The sequence below is a fragment of the Mustela nigripes genome, chromosome 2 (genome assembly GCF_022355385.1).
Source record: "Mustela nigripes isolate SB6536 chromosome 2, MUSNIG.SB6536, whole genome shotgun sequence".
Lineage (NCBI taxonomy): Eukaryota > Metazoa > Chordata > Mammalia > Carnivora > Mustelidae > Mustela > Mustela nigripes.
Genome location: NC_081558.1, coordinates 140007828 through 140019129, shown reverse-complemented (window position 1 = coordinate 140019129; position 11302 = coordinate 140007828). Strand labels below are relative to the sequence as shown.

Here is an 11302-nt window from a genome sequence, read left to right as displayed (position 1 = left end):
CCTCCCTTATTTGATCAAATATTCCCTAAGAGCAAGGAATGTCTTATTCCTCTTCTTAACTGTGTTAGCCCTGGTACACTCCAGCACATTCCAGTCAAAGAATAAACATTTGTTAATAGAGTAACTTCAACTGTGCTCAATAAAATGATCTGGTTTTTATTTGTGGATTTTTACCACTTTTTTGAAAATGATTAGTTCTTCCACAGATTCAGGCAGCTAAGCCTTTTCCCAACTGTTTTATGAGGAAAAACTTTTCCTTCCTCTCTCAAAAATGTACCAAATGCCTTTTGTGTAGCAAGCACTGTTGGAAGTACTAAGAATTGAAAAATGAATAAAACCATCTCTGCCCTCCAGGAGTTGAATATTAACTTGTTGATGTAGTTATTTAACTTTCAGATGTATATTTCTATATAGTTAATTCCACATGTTCCTCAGATGCCGAAAAAAATAAACATCCTTAAATTTGGCTTCTTCCCTATTCCATGTTGCCTTTGAATCCATGCCTATGATGCAAGTGGAAACTGTTCATGTGTATTTGATTACATGAAAATAGCTTATGTATTTCCTTCTATTAATTAGAGTGACTCTAAAATTTATAAACTATTTCCTTCTCCATCCCATTTGCCATATTCTCACAATATTAGTTACACATCTTTGATTTAATGTAGCACAAAAATATTTGAGAGATATAAATATGGGGCTTTAGTCACATTAATTTTCTAAGTTTTATGTATGAATCTTTTTTCTCAAAATTTTTTAAAGTTTTGTTTATATGAACATTTTAAAGAACTCCTAAGTAAAAATGAAAAAGTTTAGCTTTTCTCTCAAACTAAATGAAACAGATTATTCTGTTACAGCCTATTTAACTCTTTAAGGCTTAAACCATGTTTTCTTTGACTACTTCAGTGAAGCTACTGAAATTTAGCCAGTTTTGTGTAGTTGAAGGCACTGGATAAAGTAAAGAATCACACCCACTCAGAACACCCAAAACCAAATGAACAGAACCATTCCAGACATCTGGTCTGGACATCACTGACCTCTCTTGGGCCTCAGTCAACTGCAGAGTTTCCCAACATAGAAACACGTACCTGTAGAGCTGGACGAAGCAATTGAGATCAAGAAATCCAGGCCCTTTGCTTTGCAAGTGAGGATAAAACTCTGGTGAGATAAATGTTGACACAAACGGAGTGACTTGCCCAAGTGTACATATAAATTACTGAGGGAACCTTGTAGAAGGTTCTTTATAAAGGTTCTTTATCTTTATAAAGATATGTGGTCCTTCTACATAGGAGGACTAACTAACCTCTAAGGGCCAGCTCTCTTTGACTCCTTATTACTCCTTCCCCAGTGTAAAATACTGAAGTGAAAAATATATATATATATCTTAGGGACTTAGTTCCACTCTTCACTGAGTGCTTTCATGCACCCCACATTCAAGCAGGCCTGCTTTTCAGGTGCACAAAAAATTCACATTCTTTCCTTTCAACCATCAGAACCCCTTTCTTTTCCAGCCTTCCTAACCCCATTGGTCAAACCAATCCATCCTTCACTGTACATAATTGATTTAATCCTTTCTGGAGGGCTTGCTTATTGAAAGAGTTTTGTTAGCCCCAAAGAACAACTCTAATGATAGCACCAGAACAAGTTCAGGGTCAGGGCTTGGCAACAGCTTTAAAACTTCTGTAAAATGAATTTAGGTGGTGGCTGCTCCAGAATTTTTATGTAAGAGACACTCGGAGGAGTGTTCTTGTTGGAAGGGGGTATTGTGGGGCTTTTGGTGAACCTGCATTTGCCTAGCAAACCCACTATTTTTACATGGATTTTCCAGGAAATTTATTTATTGTGGCTTTGGGAACAATGATGGAAATTCAGGCCAAGTCATCCCTTGAATACATCAACTGATTATAGCACTTTTCCAAACTGGTAGTATTTGGCATAGGAGATGACCTAAAATCTTGTCTCACTTTCTTGGAAATTCCTGCCTTCCCCATGCTGGTCACAGTTGTCTTAACCTTTCCTGAAGTAAAAAAAAACTGCAGAAGCCATGAGTACTGCCCTAAAAACGCTCTATGTACTTTTAAAAGCAGTTTTAACTGAAGTAGTGAATAGGGCCAGTTTATGAACTGGCTCAACCATTTTCCATTTTACAAATTGATTAGAAAAACAGCAATCAATATCATAACTTACACATATTTTGCACACTGTAAAAGAAGGGAGTGAAAGATACTGCTTAATGTATCAGACTGGAGATCTGATGCCAGCTCAGGATTCTGCCCAAATTCATCCTGACATATGGCCTATCGTAGCAGGTACATAAGAGAAGATATTGTGTGGCAGTCGATAAATCCATACTTTGGAGTAGGAGATTATCCACCTCAAAACAGCCAAGCAGACAAAAAACATTTGTCAGTAGCTGTCACCAGGCCTCAGATTCCTGGAGCAAATTATAAATTCCTTGAAGTCTGCACTGAATCTTAATCATATCATCTTTTTCTCTCTGCCTCCCACCCAAATCCAAGCAAGCGTTTAATAAATGATTCCTAAGTGGAAAAATAAAATAGAATTCTGAACTTAGTTTATTATCAACTTTTCCAAAAACATATAGCAGATAAGCTGCTTCTCTAAGCCGTATTTCACTTGGCCCAGGTATTATAAAAGACTATACTTCCCATTTAAATATATGCTCCATTTGCCTCTTATGATTACATAATTTTTAGATCATTTTCTGTACTATTTTTTCACAAAAAGAATTAAAAAATGTTAGAAAAAAGGAAAATTTTGATAAAGAAGGAAAATGCTTACATGTATGTTTTAGGAAAAATAGGCCACTTGTGGTTTTACTTTTAAGCTTTTTCATAGGTCATAAGTTCCTTAAGACAAATGTACATTTTTCCATATTTTATTAAAATGCATTATACATTTTAGATATCCAGCAATTTAAAATAGTACAATTTAAAATAATAAGCCTTCCGTGAGCTTCATTGCCCAGGAGCACTCTGAATAGTTTTATACAAACAACTCATCACCATAGTTGTAAACTTGATTTGATGGGTATACAGCAATATTTCACCTCCTCAACCTCTAGTGCAGAACATAATTTTGTACTCACAGCTTTTTTTCTAGAAAAAAAAGGCTAGTGCTTGTCTACTTTTACTATGCTACCCTTCCCCCACTTCAAGATGTCACTCTGGCTTCTATTTCCCCCTTAATTCTGAAATCTTTTTCAAAAAATTTCTTATCCCATCTCTTAATCCCATCTCATTACCACTAGGACTACCTTGCATCCTTCCTGCTGGTCTAACAACTGGCACAGAGAGATACAATGGCTGATGATTTTCTACCTACGAGAGTAGGAAGTATAGTGATCATCTTCACCACTCCCCTTAACGCCATGATCACTGATAATCATTCTCTTGTGCAACTAGAAACAAGTAGGCTTTTCCCAAAATTCACTGAACTTCTCATTGCAGAACTTAATGACTAGAAGCCTTCGCTCCAGGGTCAGATCGTTGGGTTCAAATTCTTGATTACCGCTTAGTCATCTATGACCTTGGGCAAATCAGCGTCTTTAGGCCTTTGTTTCTCACTTGTCACATGGGGATAATGCTAAAAATAATTTTGAGGCCAAGGGTTGTTTTGAAGATTAAATGAGATCATGTACATAAAGCATTTAGAATATTGTACACAAAATAAGCTACTAAACCTATGTATTATTGTGACAAACTCTGTATGAGAATTACAGATTAACAAGATTTACAAATGGAAGAAACTGGAAAATCATACAGTACAGGGCTAAAAATATCCAAATGCCAACAGGGTCTGGACAGGTGATTTGATTGATACGATTGAAGCAAATGTACATGATGGGCGGGTTGGGGAGGCAAGATCTGGGTGATCTTGCTAGAGGGATGGCTGCTACTGGGTGAAGTACATTGCTGTCATATGAGATCAGACTAGTCTTACCAGTGCTTCTAATTTTTCAAGAAAAGCCAGTAATACAGATTTTTATTGTATTGTAATCTCATTGTTCAGATGTTAACGGTTAATTCAAATTTTTAGAAAATTCTTTATTGGTTTCTTTTTAAAAAAAAATACAATAAAAGATGGTAGCTTCTAATTTAGAGCCTCTAATCCAATCTAATTACATGTCATTTGAAAAATGGAAAAAAAAAAACAGGATTAAGAAGAAAAATGTCACACACTTAGTTGTGTGTCATAGGTACACACAACTAATTGAATAGCAAAACTCTAACAAAGCTCCAGAAGATTCTGACATCCTTCCGCATGATGCTTTACCTTCCTTATATCTACTTCTAATCTGTCACTAAACCCTGTTATTCTATACTTTCCAGTCCATTTTCATGGCCATCAATGCTTTCTGGGCCCCTCAAAATCTCCTCACTAAAGTGTCTCCTAATCTGATACACACTGCCTGTTTGCTAAAATCACACTGACCTTCTTACTATTTGATCACATCCCTGCCCTAAGTCCTTCAAAAGTCTTTGTCACCCACTGCATTAGAGCCAAGTGCACGGGCCTGTAATTCACTCATCCAGCCTCAGACTGACTGCCTTTTGCTAGCCTGCTTCCTGGTTCCTCCATGAACAATCTGTGTTGCCTTAGGTGGATTAGTCACTTTACATCAGGATTTCTCTAACTAAGCTCAAAAATGATAGCAAAGTATAATGATAGCACTAGCCTCACAACGTTGTTGTAGATATTAAATGAGTTAGCCCCCCTAAAGTACTTCGTATAGAGCAAGCACTCTTAAATGCTGATTGTTGACGCATGTACCTTCATGTATCTCTGCTACCAGATTCTAAGTGTCTCCAGAGCAGAATCTTTGTCTATTTGGCTCTTCCCACCTAAATATGAAGCAGAATCTATGTCTAATGTGTTCTTCCCACCCAAATAGTAAGCGCATACTATGTACTCATCAAATATTTTTTCACAGATAGAATGAATACAGAAGTAAATGAAGAATCTGTACAATCAGATAAACATGTCCGTGTACCAGAAACGAAGCAGAAATGAAAAGCAGTGGGTGTATTTAAGGTCCGCTTGACTCCAGGGACAGAAGCAGGCAATGATTGTGGGAAATTTGTCTTCTGCCAGGTAATGGTGACTTAAAAAGTTTCACTTAAGTGATGAGCCAGGCTCTCTGCTTGAATGAAGGCCATGGATGTGGCCCCTTTGCTTGTAAAAGGAGGCTTAAGAAAGTTGTCTTGCTGCCTAAGATTACAGCTTACCTGGACCAGGGTGATGAGAGAATAGAGGCACGGCCTTATGGCTGGGAACAGAACCAATCCACTGGCTCTTTCTGTGGCTGGACCTTCGGTGTTTGTCAGAGCACTAAGGAGGAGTCGTCCTACATCACCATCACAAAACCGAGCTCTGGATCTTGGGCACTGGGAAGCCACTGGAGGTTTGAAACAGAAGCATGCCATCATCTGATCCATATCTAAAGACTTTTTCATTGTCTTTTGTTTTCAGAAGTTTAATTATGATGTGTCTTGGAGTACGTTTCTTTGCATTTATCGTATTTATGTTTGATTCACCTTCTTGAGTCATTTTGACATCGTTCGCCAACTGTGGAAAGTTTTCAGCCATTATTTCTTTAGATACTTTTCAGTCTCTCTCTCTCTCTCTCTCTCTCCTCTCATTTTGGGACTCCAATAATATAAATATTAGTCTTTTTTATTTTTTTTAATTTAAAGCCAATAAATTTTTATTTAAGGAGTTTTTATATGTGATTACTTCCACTGCCAGTCACTGCTCATCACCATAGTTCCTCCAAAGTTAGAATCATAATCTTCAAAACAGCCCTTTTAAAAAGAACTTGATCAATTCACAGTTGTCACTGTCACTCCAGAGTTCTTTCAGCTGGGTCTCTTGCATCTCCATTTGAATACGGACATACTTTAAGAACTCCCCACCTGTAATCTTTGGGATCCAATGTCTTTACTTCAGGGCCCTGTTTAGGGTCTGAGTGTGGATCTGTCTGGTTCTCAATTTCAAACACCCTAGAAAAGGAGAAGCATTACTTCCTCTTGAAAATTATCTCAAGCTGAGCAGTATGAAAAACCGTTAAGATACTGTTTCAGGGACGCCTGGGTGGCTCAGTTGGTTAAGCGGCTGCCTTCGGCTCAGGTCATGATCCCAGCGTCCTGGGATCGAGTCCCACATCGGGCTCCTTGCTTGGCAGGGAGCCTGCTTCTCCCTCTGTCTCTGCCTGCCACTCTGTCTGCCTGTGCTTGCTCTTGCTTCTCTCTCTATGACAAATAAATAAATAAAATCTTTAAAAAAAAAAAAAGAATACTGTTTCAATAAAAATACCAGGTTTAACATGCACGAAGCCAAGAAAACCAACGATGCCAGATACTGAGTTTCTATTGCACTGTCCTTTGAACACCCAGCAGGAATGAGCTGCTGAGTATAAATATTAGTCTTTTGTTATTCTCCCACAGGTCTCTGAGACTCTGCTCATTGTGGGGTTTTTTGGGTTTGTTTTTTTTTTTTCAGTCTATCTTCTTTCTGATATTCAAATTGGGTAAGTTCTATTAGCTGTCCTCAATTTCACTGATCTTATCCTCTGCCGTCTCCAATTTACTATGGAGCCCATCTACAGAGTTTTTCTGACTTATTATATTTTCCCATGGATAATTTCCATCTGGTTCTTTTTTTTAGGACTTTTTTTGCTGATATTTTCCATTTTTCATTTGTTTCAAGAGAATTTGGGATTGTTTATTAAGACATTTTTATGATGGCTGCTTTAAAATCTGTGTCAGATCATTCCAACACCTAATTCATCTTGGTATATGCATCTGTTAATTTTCTTTGCTCATTCAAGTTGTAATTTGTTGGTATGACAAGTTATTTTCATTTTTAATTATATCCTGGATATTTGGGGTAATATAGTATGAGACTCATGATCCTATTTAATCCTCTTTTTTAACCAGCAGTCACCCTGTTGAGATGTAGTGTAACGACAGAGTGGTTATGCATGCTTAGCTTTCTCTTGGGCCCTGCCAACAGCACCCCAGCAAAGGTGGAACACCCACTTACACTGCCTTGTTGCAGATGGGGAGGTGGAAATTCAGCTCCCCCATCAGCCTCATTGACACCTTCCACTTAAAGCAAGGTACCAATGAGTTTTGTCTCATTGCATCTAAGTGGGAATATAAGTTTAACTTCTTTTATTTAGTTTTTTAAAAAGAGTTTATTTATTTATTTGACAGAGATCACAAGTAGGTAGAGAGGCAGGCAGATGGTGGGGGGAGGAAGGAGGCTCCCTGCTGAGCAGAGAGCCCGATTCGGGGCTCAATCCCAGGACCCTGGGACCATGACCTGACCCAAAGACAGAGGCTTTAACCCACTGAGCCACCCAGGTGCCCTGGTTTAACTCCAGTTAGGCCCTGCTGATAGCAGGGAGAGGAAAAGCAGAAGACTGAGTCACACTGCTTTGAACTGCAGCATCTGGGCAGAAGCTTGGTCCCCCACTAAGCCTTGTTGATACTTATGGGTGGGGGATAATGAAGTTCTGACTCATTCAGTCTCTTGCCCAAGGGGTGTGGAAGTGCAGCTTGCCACTGGACCTCCCCGATACTACCTTGGCAGGAGAATTGGAGCCATGCCTGCTTCTGGTGAAAAGATTAGCTCCTCATTGAGTCTTGCCGATGCAACCCAGACAGGGGAATCAGAGCACAACTGCTTCTGCTGAGTGGGAGATAGAAGATCATATCCCCACTCATTTTCCCCAACTTTACCCCTGCAGAAGAATCGGAGCATCCCCACCTGTTTTGGGGGGGTAGGGGTGATGACAGGGACAAAGGAGGGATGGAAGATCAGCTTCCTGTTGGGCCCACTGAAATGACAGGAAGACAGGCAGTTTTTCTGTTGGTGTTTGACTAGAAAGGGCAGGCATTACCAGAAAGATTTTCTGTTGTGAGGCTTTCCTTTTCCTGATCCTTTGGTTATGGGAACAGGTTTTTCTTGGAGCTTTTTTGTCCATGCCCATTGACAGTTCCAGGTTGGAGGCAACAACCTGTCTGGAACATAGGAGAGGCAAGAAAGAAACTCCGGGAACTCATCACTATGTCCTTCCTCAAGTCCTGAGGTCCCTAGACCATCCGCCTTCCTCTTTCTACCTTTTGGAGTCTTCCTATGCTTGTTTGGTTTGTTATCTCCAGGGCTTTTTTAACTTGAAAAAGGAAGGACTTGGAGCGAATGGGCCTCTCTTATTTTGAACCTGGTCCATGTTTTTAAACAATTGGCATAACAAGCAAACAATGTAAGGGGACATTTTTGAGACAAATTGGAACATGGACTGAGGATTAGATGATATTGAGAAATGACTTTTAATTTGGTTTTATTTGGCTTGCTGTGATAATGGCATTATGGCTATAGAAGGAAATATTCTTTATTTCTTCAGATGTTTTTTGAAATATTTAGGGTTGAAATTATACAATATCAGGAATTTCCCATTAAAAATACATTCACAAAAATAGAGAAGGCAGTGAAGGAGGAAGGAATGAAAGAAAGGAAGAAGGAGAAAAGGAGGAAAGTAATGAGGGAGCATGGAAAAAGGGAAAGATTAAGCAAGTAAGCAAGTGTGGCAAGATGCTGGTAACTGTTGAACCTGTCTGATGAGTAGATGGGAGTCATTATTCTATTTTTTCTACCCTTTGATGTATGACTAAAATCATCTATAATAAAAAGCTGTTTATGTAAAGAAGCACCCTGGCTGTATTGTGGATAATGGGTTAGAAGGGGCAATATAAAAGAAGAATTGGAGAAAGCATTTAGGGGCCAACACAATCAACCAGGAGAGAGATAATGGAGGTGTTGACTAGAATGATGGTAAATAAATGAGAAAGAAAGACGACAGAAACAGTGAGCAGAAGATAGGAGAATTTGTGGTGATGATTTGGGAAAAAGGTGTTTAAAAGAAGATTAAGTATGACTGCCTGGTTTGGGTTAGGCCACCTACCTATGACAGAAGAGGTGGAAGAAGGTGAGTTTGGAGTGGAAGTAGCTAAGTGGGAGGATTAAAAATTGGTTTTGAATCAGTAAAACAGCAAGTGGAGGTTTATAGGTAGCATGTGATATAAAATCTGAATTGGAGAAGGGAGGTCTAGTTGGAAAACCTCAATAGAAAAAACTCAGTAGAAACCTAGTGTTGGAAATTGGGAAAGAGATGGTCTGCAAAACCAGGGTTGAGAGACTGGAAGATAAAGAGGCTGAGGGATTTGGGACAGAGCTCTAGGGAACTGAAGCATCAGTCTATAGGTGGGGCAGAGGAGAGCTTTCTTAAAAGTGGCCGAACAATAGGAATGGCTAGCACCCAAGAGCTTGGTTTCTAAATACTATTCATTCCTTCATTTCTTAAGTTAATAAGTAGGGTGACCCCTTAATTCAATAGGACCAGTGTCCTTAGAAGAGAAGAGATACAGACATACAAAAAAAAAACACCATGTGAGGACAGAGGCAGAGGGTAGAGTTAGGCAGCTGAGAGCCGAGCAACACCAAGGATTGCTAGCAATTACCTGAAGCTGGGAAGAGGCATGCTCTAGAGCCTTCAGATAAAGCACAGCCCTGCCAACACCTTAGCATCTGGAGCTGCAAGACAATATATTTCCTCAGCTTTAAACCAGTCTGCTTGTGGTAATTTGTTACTGCAGTCTTAGGGAAAAAATACACCATTCATTTACTCAAACACAGTTAAAGAAAATAGAGAAAAGCACTTTCCCTTCTTCTTTCCTTTCCTGAAATTTCAGTCCTAAAGCTCTAGGGACCATTAGTGATCCCCTTAACAACTACAGGGTATAGGAACCCCAGCTGGTGTGAGGAGGGCATCACTGCATGGGGGAGAGGGGGAGTTTGGAACAGGTGTCCAAACCTGATCAAGGTAAGCAGTGCTTGCCCTCGAGGGGACAGCTCTAAATGGGAAATCAGAGCATCACTGGGGGAAGAAGGTATTCATACATGGGGTCAGTACCCCATGGAGTATCAGATCTGGGGTAAGGAAAGCAAACATGGAGAACCAGGCAGATACAGTGTCAGAGCCTGAATGGGATGGCAGGGAAAATGTAAATTGTCAACTTTCAGGTAAACTGATTAAGTAAATATATTGAAGAAGACAAGGACTAAGTTTCTCACTCTCAGAGAGGGGAATTACAACAAGAAAAAAGAGAAATCAAACTGTGACAGACTGGAATTGAAGGTTTTAGTATAAAATCATGGTTTTGGATAAATAGGGAAGTGTGTGTGTGTGTGTGTGTGTGTGTGTGTGTGTGTGTGTTACATGTACATACATCTAGTCCTTAGCTCAGTTTTCTGGGAGGGCAACAAGAATGCCTAGTGCTCAGATGGGTTTCTGAATACCATTCTCTACTAGAAAGATCCAAGAATTCCTTGGAAAATGATGGATTCCCTGGCTGGTTTTTAGGGTAAGTGTCAGATGACCAATATTAACACACACACAAAAAAACAAAAATTCAACAGAAACATGTCAAAAGGACACAGAAGTCAATTATGAGGTGCTTCCGTTGGCCAAATTAGGGCAACTTTGAACAAACAAACAAACAAAAAAAGGTATTAAAGGACCACCAAATAAAATGAGTTCGGTTGAATTAAATCTAAACCATGAATCTAAAGACATACATAAATGAGTAAGTTGGAAGTTTGATGAAAAATGGAATATTTGCATAACCTGAAAGAACTCCCAACATAGTCCTTATAAATTACAAGAGTGACAAGAGTAACTTTTCAGCAGAGAAACATGGCAGGCATTACTTTAATTAAGTAATGAAAAGTGACCATCATTGATAATATGGCAAACTGAAATCATAGGTCACCTGACAGGATGCAGTGAGAATACAGCATCTCCTCTGTGATGTTCCCACCAGTGATTTGTAACCTACATCTAATTCTAAGGAACCATCAGGAACTGAGGGACATTCTACCAAATAACTGGCTGGCTAATCATCAAAAGTCATCAAAGTGAAAAAAAGGTGGAAAAACTGTTTCAGAATGAAAGAGACCAAAGAGGGGCGCCTGGGTGGCTCAATTGTTAAGCGACTGCCTTGGGCTCAGGTCATGATCCCAGGGTCCTCGGATTGAGCCCTGCTGCATCTGGGCTCCATGTTCAGCAGGAAGTCTGCTTCTCCCTCTCCCACTCTCCTGCTTGTGTTCCCTCTCTCACTGTGTCTATCGCTGTCAAATAAATAAATAAAATCTTAAAAAAAAAAAGAAAGAAAGAAAGAAAAAAAGAGACCAAAGAGAAACAAGTAAATGCAGCACA

At 39.4% G+C, this 11302-nt stretch overlaps 1 non-coding gene across 1 annotated transcript; it reads right to left on the bottom strand.

Annotated features, from left to right (window-relative positions):
• Positions 1-6316: 6316 nt before the first annotated feature.
• Positions 6317-6449, bottom strand: LOC132012744 (small nucleolar RNA SNORA8). Its single transcript, XR_009402726.1, has one exon. It is a non-coding gene; the product is annotated as a small nucleolar RNA SNORA8 (small nucleolar RNA).
• Positions 6450-11302: the final 4853 nt, after the last annotated feature.